A 13310-nucleotide genomic window follows, 5' to 3' on the forward strand; every position below is an offset into this window, starting at 1 on the left:
ACAAATTGCCAAATAAAAACAAATGTCACATAATTGCACAAATAAAATTGAAAAAGAAAACCACCGTTTATACAGATAAGACATGCCAATTCCTCACCCAAGTAGAATCCTTTACCACACTTTACCTCAATATTAATAACCATTAAATTGATGGGATAATTGACCAAGATCCTGATACAGATAGTAAAGTGTAATAGAAAAGTGTATAAATACAACCTGATTTAGATTAGGAATACTGAGAGAATGACCAAAATATAGAGAAAATATCAGTGAAATTTGTAAGGTAATCAAGTATAGTATTTCAAGTTCTCTCTGCAATCTATCTAAAACTTACAAAAATTATATTAGGGACCCTAATATTGTTAAGAATTATATTATGTGAAGAATTATTGTTACAGAGGATTGTTACTACCTAATTTCTACTGGCGTAACCAAATTACAAGAAACTAGTACAAGGGATTTAACGATATTTACAAGTGAATTGATTCACCGAGTCTGGTGTATATTGAGCTTTCTCCTACCCATCAACCCGAAAGAAATGCAGCAGCTTTAGAGGCTTCACGTTTTCCTATTCATGATTTAAAAAAAATGTACATAATATTAAGATGAAGCGTGTTGGTTTTCAATGGGCATATACCAGTAAATGAACTACTAACCTCACAATTGCTGACACGCTCAGATGGGAAATGAAGTCCAGTGGAGCATTTTTGAAGAATTTCAGGATGCTTCATCCATGCCTTGTTAGCTTTGATTGCTTTCAGTTTATATAGGAACATCTAGAGAGATGATAAAAAGAACAGCAAACCATGACAAGAAGGGAAGGTAAAAAATAGAAATTATACAAGAAGCAGTTCAACTGATTGCGAACCTCAGACAAGGGAATTGTTGGTTTTTCAAGCTCTTCTCCTTGGATGGCCACACCAGTACCCTGGCACTCTGTGCAAAAGATAGAATAAATTTTATTTTGGAGGGTTGCTTTGCCTTTGCGTCCCCTTGAAGGTCCCTAATTGCCCCTCCAAAAATAAATGAAGCAGAAGAAAAACCAATCAAAGATTTGTACCTTTGACCTGAGAAGCGAAGTCAAAACCAAGAATAAAAGTAAATACTAAAAAATATTAATAGATCTACACCATCACCTTAATTTAACAAGCTTTAAACCCCTCAAAAGAAAGTCTAGCCATCAAAACAACCAGCGCGAAGAAATTCCAACAAGGAACTCAAAAATCCCAACAGATCTAGCCCAGAGCCGACCTATTTCCTCCAAGAAAACACTAAGAAACAAGCTAAGCATACAAGGATCAACGAGGGATCACCTCCGCGTTTGACGAGAGCCGCCATGAGTGCAGACGACGAAGGAGCAGCCTCGAGGAGCCAAATCCAAGCACCAGCAGCGAAAATAGCAACGGAATCAAGACGATTTCCGGGGAAAAGGCCGCTGACGAATCAACGGAGAAACCAGAAAGCATGAGGAGAAGAAACCCTAAGAGATGGAGCAACCCGCGAGAGGGCAAAGACGGAAGGAGAGGAGAAGAGAAGGGGAAAGAGGATATGGATGTGGTCGTTTGGGAAAGCGGGGCATTCCGCATACCTCTCAAGGGAGGGAGTCGTGTGTTGATCCTGATCGGGAGAGGAAGGGGTGTCGATCTAGGAAGGGGAAGGACGACGCGATCTAGGAAGAGGAAGCTTTAGGTTTGGAGGGAAGAGTGAAGTGTTGTAAATTTTGGCTAAGTATTGGTGGAAAAATTAAATTATTTTATTTATCATAGACACCGGGTTTTAAAAATCGCTGTTAAAATCAGTGTCTATTAACCAAAAAAAAAAGGTGCTCATAGACATCGGCTAAAAAACCGATGTCTATGAGCGAAAATCTGTACTCATAGACATCGGTTTTTGGAAAAACTGGTGTAAAATACTCAAAGACATCGGTTTTTGCTTAAAACCGTTATTGTTCTACTGATGTCTATGAGGGTTTTTCTTGTAGTGTTGAGGTGTTAATGAATTTGAATGATATTGTTTTGAAGAATCAATATTATTTTAAATTCAAAGTTTTGACCAAATATTTGATCAGAGATAAACCAACTATTAATTTTATTTGTCATAAAGTTAGGTTGACAAGATAATAAAATTAATGGATAAAATCTCCTCTTTGATTTTGTATACGTCCACACTATCGTGGCATATAAAATTCATGGGGATTTTAAGGTGTTATTCTTGATCAAATATTTTTGTGATTCTTAGGATTTCAAATGTTTGTCAATCCCCTAGTTGTTATACTATAGAATAGACTTAGTAGTCCCAATTAGTATTGGAAACAAAACTTGGACTCTAAGGTGGACTGTCCTCTCAGAAATGAGAACAATAAAAGTGTATTTTATTCATTAGTTGTTGAAACATGTTTAGTGGTATTATCTACCGGTGCCTTGTGTGTAAATATGGGAGCCACTGATCATGTCTGTAATTCATTGCAGGGGTTCTAGGAAACCTGACAAATATATGAAAGGGAAATTACCGTCTACATGGGCACCGCTGCAAAAGTGGATTGTCTTGACGTACTAAGTTTTAGAAAGAACTTGATTTCAGTTTCTAAAACTGTTTAAGGATTGATATACTGTCTATTTTGATAACAAAGTTGTTATCAAGAAAAAGAGGGTAGTTATCTGTTCTGGTACGTTGGTTGGCAATTTATAACTTCCATGATTTGACAAATTGGAAATTAATAACACATCTTCTAACTCTAATAAGAGAAAGCAACCTTCGGAAGTGAACTAATCATATCTTTGGCATCTAAGGCAAGGTTATATTAACTTAAATAGGATTCAAAGGATAATAGCCGATGAACTTTTGGGTTCATTGCTAGTGGAAACCTTTCCAACCTGCGAGTCTTACTTGGAAGGAAGAATAACCAAGAAGCTTTTAAGTCTAAGGGGCATAGAGTCAAAGATGTGTTAGAATTGGTTTATTCTAATTTGTGTGGATCTATGACTATCCAGGAAAGAGGTGATTTTGAATAGACAACTATTCAAAATACGAGTACATTTACTTGATGCGCCGTAAGTCTAAGTGCTTTGATAAGTTCAAAGAGTATTAGACTGATGTGGAGTAATGTCAAGGTAAAAGTATCAAGATACTACGCTGAGATCATAGTGGCAAGTACCTCTTGGGAGAGTTTAGGAGTCACTTATCAGAAGTTGGGATTCAATCCCAACTAATTGCACCTGGTACACCCCAACAGAATTGTGTAGTAAGAAGGTATAGGACTCTTATGGAAATGATTAGATTGATGAGTTATTCAGAAAATTACCAAATTCATTTTAAGGATATATTCTGGAAACGGAAGTGAACATAGTACCTCCTAAGTCAGAACTCTCTACTCACATAGAATTGCATAATAGGCGTAAGCCTAATTTAAAGCATATTCGGATTCAGGGTAGTCCAGCACATGTGCTGAAGGGAGACATTGATAAGATGGACAAGAGTTCACTTGTTTGTGGGTTATCCTAGAGAAACGAAAGGAGATTTATAGTCCTAAAAATCAGAAGGTCATTGTTAGTACCAATGCCCAATTTTTCAGAAAAGGACTATGAAATGAACCACAAGCCCATAAGTAAATTTGTTCTTAAAGAAATAATAAAGGGCACGCCTAATCTAGTACCAACTGTACAAGATGAAATATCACAAGAAACTGCAACACGTATCACAAATGATACACAATTATAGACAGTGCATCATCATAGTGGGAGGGTTGTTAGGCAACTTGAAAGATTCATGTTTTGGGAAAGTCTTTGGACTTGATCCCTAGCGAACATGAACCTAATCCCCGGACATATGACGAAGCGCTCCAAGATAAGGATGCAGCATCTTGGCGAAGAGCAATGAATACAGAATTAGTATATATGTATTCTAATAAAGTCTGGGAGCTTGTAGAACCACCAGATGATGTAAAAGCCATTGGGTGTTAAAAGGTCTACAATAGGAAAAGAGGGATAGATGGGAAGGTGGAAACTTTCAAAGCAAGGCTTGTTGAAAAAGGAAACTTTTTCACCGGTAGCCATGCTTAAGTTTATCTGGATTCTTTTATCTATTACTGCTCATATGGACTATGAGATTTGGCAAGTGGATGTCAAGACAGCTTTCCTTAATAGAAGTCTTGAAGAAAATATCCATATAAAGCAACCAGAAGGGTTCATTGCAAATTAAAGGGCAAAGAGCATATTGTGTGAAAGCTCAATCAGTCTATTGACTGAAACAAAGCTTCAAGGTCTTGGACATCTGGTCTAATGAAGTAATCCAGACTTATGGATTTATTCAGTGATCCGATGAGTTTTGTGTATACAAGAAGTGTGATGGAAACATGGTGGTATTTCTTATACTATACGTAGATGACATTTTTGGTAGTTGGAAACAATATCAGAGTGTTGTCGGAAGTAAGGTTATGGTTGTCCAAATAATTCGATATGAAAGACTTGGGAGAATGCACACATATTCTCAGGATCAAAGTGATCACAAGAAAAGAATGCTGTGCTTATCCCGAGCTTCATACAATTCTAGTTCGTTTTAGCATGCAAAACTCCAAGAAAGGTTTCTTACTTTTTCAGCATGGAGTAGCTTTATCTAAAGAGATGTCTCCAAAGACATCAAAGGAGATAATAGGACATGAAGGCAGTTCCTTATGCTTCGGTTGTCGGAAGCCTAATGTATGCTATGTTGTGCAGAGACGGGATACCTATTTTGCCCAGGGCATAGTTAGCAGATATTGAATTAACCCAGGGTCGGGACACTAGACTGTCGTAAAGCATATATTAAAGTACCTTAGAGGGGCTAGAGATTATATGCTAGTTTACTAGGCAGATGATTTGATCCCTGTGAGTTACACAGATTTTGACTTCTAAGCAGATAGGACAATAGTAAGACGACCTTAGGGTTTTTGTGTTTACTTTAGGAGGTGAAGCCATATCTATGGAGGAGTGTTAAGCATAGGTGCTTTTCCAGACTCCACCATAGAAGCTGAGTATGTGGCAACCTCTGAGGCAACCACAGAAGTTATATGACTCAGAAACTTCATGATGGACTTAGACATGATTTCTGGGTTGTCCAAAATTATTACAATTTTTGTAATAATAATGGTGCAGTAGCAAACTCGAAGGAACCATAAGTCCATAAGGCAAGTAAACACAATAGAGGGCAAGTGCCACCCAATATGAGACATCATATAACGAGGAGAAGTTGTTGCCGCCTAGATTGCATCAGATGATAGCCTGAGAGATCCTTTCACTAAGGCCCTTAAGGCAAGAGCTTTTGATGGGCATGTTGAAGGATTGGGAATCAGATGTATGGCAGCAGATATGGCAACTTAGTCTTTTAGTATAAGTGAGAGATTGTTAGAGTGTATACTAAAAGCCTATCTTTTTGTAAACATTAATATTTGAAATAAAAAGAATCACATTGGTTAATATCTACATTTATATGCTAAGTGTAGTTGTTCAATTGATTTATATTATAGATAACATGGTGTGTGGTGTCACACACAGAAAATCATGTTATTAATTCCTTATAAATTATAAACAGTAGCTCACGACTAAGATGGAAAGGAACAAACTATTGGAATAGTCGTAGTGTAATTAGGTATTAGTTTATTTTAACTAATAAATTACACTAGTACACTCTGAGTGTATTGAGTATGACCATTTAAGGTAAGTTCTTTTATACTGACTTAATAAAAGAACAAGACCTTAGTTATTATGGAAGTGTGTACTCTTAATCCTAATATAATAACAAGCACATATATTTAGTATTTATTTCTTTAACTTATCAAAGGGTGAGATTAAGCTCGATAAATCAATAGGCTCGATAAGTTGGGAAATGATATTACTTATAGTGTACGTTGTTGATTATAGAAGAAAACTGTGTCCTAATAATCTAGGTTGAGAATGTTCCCAAGAGGAGCTCATAAGGATTATTATGTTAAACCCTGCAGGTGGACTTAGTCCGACATGACGATAAGGTTGAGTGGTACTACTCTTGAACTAAGAAATTAATTAAGGTGAGTTGTCAGTAACTCATTTAATTAGTGGACATTCGATATCTTAAACACAGGGAGACTAACACACTCATAATAAGAAGGAGCCCATAATGTAATTTGGGATTGGTACGGTAGTGCAATAATAACTCTCTAGTGGAATGAGTTATTATTGATGAACTTGAGTTGTGTGTTCGGGGCGAACACGGGATACTCAATCTTGTCGGGAGGCCAAAATCAATTTCTCCTCTAGGTCCCTACCGTAGCCTCAATGAAGCCTCAAACCCACTCATGAAAAGCCCATCTTGGTATCCAAGAGGGGGTCGTCCCATGGCTTGGTGACCAAGCCATAGGGGCCGGCCACTTCCTTCTCAAAGGGGTCGGCCCCTTGCTTGGTGCCCAAGAAAGAAGGGGGTTGGACACATAATTCAAAGTTTAGGGGCATTTTAAATTTTTTTAAAATTTTCTCTTTGTAGATATCTACAAGTTTTAAAAGAGACATTTTAAAATATAAAACTTTCCTTATTTGAATTAGATCACATGGTTTAAAAGAAAGTTTAAAAGTTTTAAAACTTTCCTTTTTTAACCACCCTCATGGTTTTAGAAAAAAGGAAGGAAGTTTTAAATGTGAAACTTTCTATTTTTGTAAACCATGTTAAAAAGGAAATTTTAGAAGAGAAGTTTTAAATTTTAAAACTTAGTTTTAATTTTTAAAACTTTCCTTTTTTAACATCCACTTTAGGGAATTAAAAGAGAGGTTGTAAAATTTTATAAGAGCTTTTCTTCATTGCTTATAAATTTTTTACAAAAATTATTTTCTTCCTTTTTAAGGGGCCGGCCACCCTTGCTTGGTGCCCAAGCAAGGGGCAGGCCAATCAATAATTGATCCAATCAATGATTGAATCAATAAAGAGGAAGGAAAAGGAAAAATAAAAGGAGAAAAGGAAAAACAAGAGGAAGATTTTAATTTTTGTAAAAATCTTTTACTTATTTGCCTTGGGCAAGTAATATAAAAGAAGGGGAGGAGAGGCCTCATTGAGCATGCTATTCTTTTCTCTCTTCTCTCTAGTCTTCTCCTAAGGGTTGGCCCTTGCTTCTCTTTATGCTAGGGCCGACCGCCTCTTGTGGTTGTTTTGTATGGCCGGATACAAAGAGAAGGAGAAGAAGAGGAGAAGTAGGGATTGCATCAATTCTTATTCTCTTGTTGAGCTCTCTATTGTGGCCAGCCCTCTCTCCCTTCCCTTTCCCCTTGCTCTCTTTGGTTCCTTGGTGGTGGTGGTGGCCAGATTTTAGAGAAGGAGGAAGAAGGCTTTGGGTGGTGTTTATCTTGGAGGATCGTCACCCACAGGACGTCCAAGGCGAGGCGAGGAATACGATAGAAGATCTCGAGGTTATTAGCATACAAAGAAAAGGTATAACTAGTAATTGTTTTCCGCATCATGCTAGTTATTTTTCTTTGAATGAATTCCAAACACAAGAGGCATTAGATTCTAGAGTTTCGGATTTGTTTCAAAGTTGTGTTTCTTTTGTTTTGTTTTTTGGATTTGTGATTCGATTATTCTTTTCGGTTAAACCTAATGTTATTTTAGGAAATTAAATATTGAATTTCTATTAAAGGCTTTGTCGAGACAGTGGTAGATGATCCCATACCCAAGAAGGCCTAGTACCTCGCCATGTTTGACCTGAGAGCCGATTTTAGCAATAAATATTTAATCAACTTTATAACATAGGTGGATTTGGATCAATAGTGTTAAGTTCTACTTGCGATCCAAATTTAAACCATTAAAAATAGATAAGTTAAATTTGGATTCAATAACGTTAAGTTCCATTTGCGATTCCTAATTTAATTTCTAAAGAACACAATAGGTTGTTTAGGAAAGGTTCGACACTTGTACAAAATTTTTGTACAATGGAATCGGTATGATCTTCCTAGGACCAACCAACATGATTATGATACTCCTCGGTCTGATGACGTTGCTTTTCCTTATATTCAGGTCCTGGTTAGTATAGATACTCCTTTACCTTACAGTTCTTCATTTTCCATATGATATTTATTCAGGAGATTGTACACATATTTATTACTGTTGGTTATTATTTACTATGCATGTTAACTAGGTATCCACTAAGTGTTGGACTCACCCCTGTGATTACTATTTCAGGTTGAGGCTATCCAGAGGAGTTCCAGTCGCTAGTTTCCCCTCTAGGTTGCAAGGATTTCCATTTTTAGATGTTCTCTTTGGTTTTATTATTATGTTATTATCTATGTTTTTAGACTTCTATCTTTTGGCACTTAGATCTTGTACGATCCCTTGTTATCGATGGGTTTTCATTTAGATATATACTGGAGTTTTGAGTTTTATGGGTGTAGTTGAGTAGGATATAAGATTTGTGTTTTATGGGTGTAGTAGAGTAGGATATTTGAGATGATTTCGTTATCGTTGCTTTAGTTTGGTTATTATTATTAAACTGTGTGGGTGCTTGCTTATTTTCTTTATTGTATTGTTCTGGCCGTGTTAGCTGAGGTATATACGACCCTGAGGGCATTATAGGAAGTTTCATATTGTCACCCGTACAAGGGAGATGTTGACAAAATTTTTTTCTGGCAGGGACTACCTGGGGCGTGATAATATTTTTTGTATCAGAGCTAGGTTTACGATACCTATTTTTTGTGTTTTGGATATTTGTGTTCTGGATTTTTGAGTTAATCTAATACCAATATTTTTGGTATCAGAGCCAGGTTTGCGAGTCAAACTGGTATTTCAGATTTGTACGGATTTTCGTTATGTTCATGTTTCGAAATTTCTCTTCGGATTTGTCCGGATTTCCGATGATTGTCTCGTTTTAGAATTTTCGAGGTCAAAAAGGGGAAATGGATAGCGACGGAGGATCTCCAGACGGGATATAGGTATGATGTTTAATTTTATAGTTTGATACTTGTAGTAATATTTATGTCATAATGTAACAGATATGAGGTGAGGTACACGTGTTCCGGTGCCAAGACGTGGTGCAGGGCGACCACATAAGAGGATGTTGGAGTCCCTGGCAGCAGAGTCACCAAAGACATCTGCTGGGGTCGAGCTTGCCGGTCGGGGGTAGAGTCCGCATGGTACTGTGGGCGCATCGTGTAACGACCCGCCTTCTACTAACTAGGGTGTAAGGCTGATCGTCACATTAATCTGTGCTAACTATTCCCTGACCATCACTAAATCTAGATGCGAAAGCTGTACTAATTTAAAATTTTGCTAAGCTGTTATCATTTCTTAGTTCTACACATGCTAAGGTAGGTAAACTAACTATTCATGACATGTTTTACCTTCCCCATTGTCAAGGAACTGAACTTAGACATTTTCCCGCTGATATCAGACCTCCCAATCGATCCATTGATCGATTGGAATAGTCGGATCGATCCAGTGATCGATCCAGCATGCTACTGTGTCCGGGACGATAATTTGGATCGATCGGCTGATCGATCCAGGCTGGTCAATCGATCCATTGATCGATCCCAGAGCTCTCCATTCGCGACGGAATTGGCTGGATCGATCGACTGATCGATCCAGAAGCCTACTGTTCGCGGAACAGATTGCCCAATCGATCAACTGATCGATTGGAAACCCCCCAATCGATCCACCGATCGATTGAAGTTTCTGATTTTGCAGCTAAACTCTGATTTCAGCAGTGTTTCGTGCCTCAATCACAATACAAGTTCTAAAATGATTAATAAACACTCTAACATCATAAAACTAGTGTTCTAAGCATAATAAAGTGCATGGTTAACTAATTCGTAGCAATGAACATACTAAAGTGCAAATGATAAAATACTGAAAAATTCTAATGTTTAAATAAAGCTTGCTAAGGTTCCCTAAGATCTTCTTTCCAAGTTCCTGCCCACACACATCTTTGCAGCATTGTCCTCCAGCCTCCGCTAGTCCATCTTCCCTTTACCTTTATCTGCAGTATAAGGAAAAGGAAGTATCTATAAGCTTTCGCTTAGTAAGAAACCATCTACCTCACTAAAACATGCATACAATGCATTTATGCTTTTAAAAACATGTTATCAAACATATGATGAACTTGTCAAAGCATGGAATACTGAAATCACTGAACATGAACACTAAAGCATGTCATACAAGCTAATCATAAACTATCATGAGTATCAATAAAGAAAACTGAACTGAACATGAACTGGGCTAAGCTGGAACTGAATTCAAACTCAACTATCATAACCAATCCTTGTGAGTTTTGAAAAGCTAATAAGGTAATAGATTAAAATACATAATCATACTGCTAATGGGCCCGGCAACTGTACATGCTGTGCGCGCATCCTTAACTAGACCCGGGGTTGCAAATCCCGAATTTAGTAAGGTTTACTAGGTTATCTAAACCTAGGGACCGACTATGGGAGCCCAGCCCAATGAATATCTAATCCTGTATAGTGCCCCTACTGAAAATAAAATACTGAATCATAGCTAACTAATTTATCTTGCTTTTACTAGGTTATCTGAACCTAGAACTAGGTTATCTAAACCTAGAGGCGACTGTGGGAGCCCACCCATCGGACATCTAGTCCTGTAAAAGCTAAAGCAAGACTACATAATGTTAGGTTCTTCGGGCCGCGAAAATCGCTTTTTCGCGTCGCGGAAACCCCGAGTCACCCAAAGCCGTAGATCCGTGCAAAGATTCGTAAACAAAACTTTTCGAAAAACCTTTTCTTGTACGAGTTTGTAAAACCTTAGATCTACACTAGATAAGGGTTATACCTTCGAAGCGTGCCTTTCGCTTATCCCGCTCATCCAAGGAGTTGCCGGATCTCTAGACCGTCAAGCGCCGGTCCTCTAGAAGTATCCACACGGACACGTAGGTGGAGAAAACCTCACACAAAGGTGTGCTAGCACCTTGGTGAGATTCGGCCAAGCAAGGAGGAGAGGGAGAGGGAGAGCTTGAGAGGAAGAAGGAGGAAGAATCACCACACTTGAATGAAAATGAATTCAAATTCCTTCACAAAGTGGCCGGCCACTTTCATCTTGTGTAACTCCCCATTAAATGCAATTAATGTGAAGTTAATAAGAAAATGACTTTGTAACTTCCATGAGGTGGACCCATGATGATGTGGAATATCATTATTGGTCCACCTAATGCCAACTCACCAATGAGGTGGCAAAAGGTCAAGTCAAAATTGACCTTTGGACTTCCTTCTCAAGTCAAGTCAAACTTGACCCAATCTCTACCATGGTTGATCTAATCTAACCATTTGATTCGAGTCAACTTAATATAATGAATCTAATTCATTAAATTAAATTAATTCAATGAGTCAAAATCTAAATTAGACTCATTGAACACATGAATCAACTTGAGTCGAACTCAAGTTAGCCCAATTAGGATTACTCTTAATCCAATTTGATTCATCAAATGAATCTAATCCTCTTGATTCATCATATGAACCTAATCTCCATCTAATTGTCCTAAGTGTGTGACCCTATAGGTTCTTGTAACGTTGGCAATGCCCTAAACCCATTTAGGAGCATAAGTAATGAGCGGTATCTAGCAACACATCATTACTACCCAAGTTACAAGAATGTCGAGATCCGACATCACCTTGTGACTACCAATTGTGACTACTCACAAAATAATGACAAGTGTCCTTCTATCCTAGACATCTAGATTGATCAATGTGAGACATAGACCGTGTCATCCTCTAATCAATCTAAATCTTGAACTCCAAGTAGACTCACTCGATCAAATGAGCTCAACATCTAATGTTGACTCATTTGGGCATGGCCATGCACTTAGTGGTCTCACTCTATCAAGAATACCGATGTCTCTCCCGTCATATAGGAGGGATAGATCCCATCTACATCACTCACATCCCTCTGTATAATTCGTTACATACCCAGTAATCCCCTTTATAGTCCACCCAGTTACGGGTGACGTTTGACGAAGCCAAAGTACATAACTCCTTATGTAGGGAACCATTGTGACTTCAGGTCTAAGGACTAGTAGTCATAATAATAGCCACATGAGAATGTATATGACACTCATATAATGATCCATGATACTTTCTCATGGCGGGTCATTCGGTATACATTCTCTAATGCATACCCATGTGTCAACTTGATATCTCTATATCCATGACTTGTGAGATCAAGTCATCGAGCTGACCTACATGCTAGTCTTATTGTATTAACATTGTCCCTGAATGCTAATACTCGACTAGGAATGATTTAGAGTAGTGTTCCCTATATCATCTCACTATCGATTCAACTAATCGATTGATATAGGTATGAACCTTCTACTCAAGGACGCTATTATACTTAGTCTATTTGGCACTAATATAAATAAGTATAATAACCAAACAAATGCCTTTATTAATATAAAAGAATATGATATACATGAGTCCATACAATCATCAAATGATTGGCTCTAGGGCTCTAACTAACAATCTCCCACTAGCACTAGTGCCAATCAGTATAGGCTCTAAGGCCTAAAGACCTAGTATGACCATCATGCTTCCTCTGTGCCAAAGCCTTGGTCAAGGGATCTGCGATGTTAGCCTCTGTAGGTACTCTGCAAATCTTCACATCTCCACTATCGATAATCTCTCGAATGAGATGGAAGCGCCGTAGTATATGCTTGGTCCGCTGGTGTGAGCGAGGTTCCTTCGCCTGTGCTATAGCTCCATTGTTGTCACAATAGAGCTCAACTGGGTCAGCGATGCTAGGAACCACCCCAAGTTCAGTAATGAACTTGCGGATCCAAACTGCCTCCTTTGCTGCCTCTGATGCAGCAATATACTCGGCTTCTGTTGTAGAATCAGCTACTGTATCCTGCTTCGAACTCTTCCAGCTGACAGCACCACCATTAATGCAAAATACGAACCCTGATGGCAATCGGTAATCATCCTGATCGGTCTGGAAGCTGGCATCACTGTAACCCTTTACAGTTAGCTCATCATTGCCTCCATATATCAAGAAATATTCTTTAGTCCTTCGTAAATACTTAAGAATATTCTTGACCGCTATCCAGTGACTTTCACCTGGATCTGACTGGTATCTGCTCGTCATGCTCAAAGCATACGAGACATCAGGTCGAGTACACAACATGGCGTACATGATCGATCCTATGGCTGAGGCATAAGGGATCTGATCCATGCGGTCTCTCTCCTCTCTAGAAGAGGGACCTTGAGTCTTCGAAAGACTCACGCCATGTGACATCGGCAGAAATCCCTTCTTGGAGTTCTGCATGGCAAACTGTAGGAGTACCTTGTCAATATATGTACTCTGACTTAGGCCAAGCAATC

General features: G+C 38.3%; 1 long non-coding RNA gene across 1 annotated transcript; it reads right to left on the minus strand.

Annotated features, from left to right (window-relative positions):
• Positions 1-426: 426 nt before the first annotated feature.
• LOC122012324 lies at positions 427-997 on the minus strand. Its single transcript, XR_006120184.1, has 3 exons — positions 869-997; positions 657-776; positions 427-568 (listed from the first exon to the last, which is right to left on the minus strand). It is a non-coding gene; the product is annotated as an uncharacterized LOC122012324 (long non-coding RNA).
• Between the last annotated feature and the right edge of the window lie 12313 nt (positions 998-13310).

This window comes from Zingiber officinale, chromosome 8A (genome assembly GCF_018446385.1).
Source record: "Zingiber officinale cultivar Zhangliang chromosome 8A, Zo_v1.1, whole genome shotgun sequence".
NCBI lineage: Eukaryota > Viridiplantae > Streptophyta > Magnoliopsida > Zingiberales > Zingiberaceae > Zingiber > Zingiber officinale.